This window comes from Neopelma chrysocephalum, unplaced genomic scaffold (genome assembly GCF_003984885.1).
Source record: "Neopelma chrysocephalum unplaced genomic scaffold, ASM398488v2 Primary Assembly neopelma1_90, whole genome shotgun sequence".
In the NCBI taxonomy this organism is placed as follows: Eukaryota; Metazoa; Chordata; class Aves; order Passeriformes; family Pipridae; genus Neopelma; species Neopelma chrysocephalum.
This window is the reverse complement of record NW_020897752.1, coordinates 608,934-609,256: the sequence shown is the minus strand read 5'-3', so window position 1 is coordinate 609,256 and position 323 is coordinate 608,934.

Sequence of the window (323 nt, the reverse complement as noted above, 5' to 3'; positions counted from 1 at the left end):
CAGGGAGGAGGGAATTGCTGAAGGAAGGGGTGGGAGGAGGGAAAGTGCTGCCCCAGGGCTCCCTGAGGATCCCTGCTGAGGATCCCTGCTGCTTCCTCCTGCCCCCCAAATACCTGCCTGCATCCTGGCCCCTGCCTGCATCCCACATCCCTACTTAAATCCCTCTGCCCTGCCTGCATCCCACATCCCTGCCTGCATCCCACATCCCTGCCTGCACCTCCATCCCTGCCTGCATCCCACATCCCTCCCTGTACCCTACATCCCTGCCTGCACCTCCATCCCTGCCTGCATCCCACATCCCTGCCTGCATCCCACATCCCTGC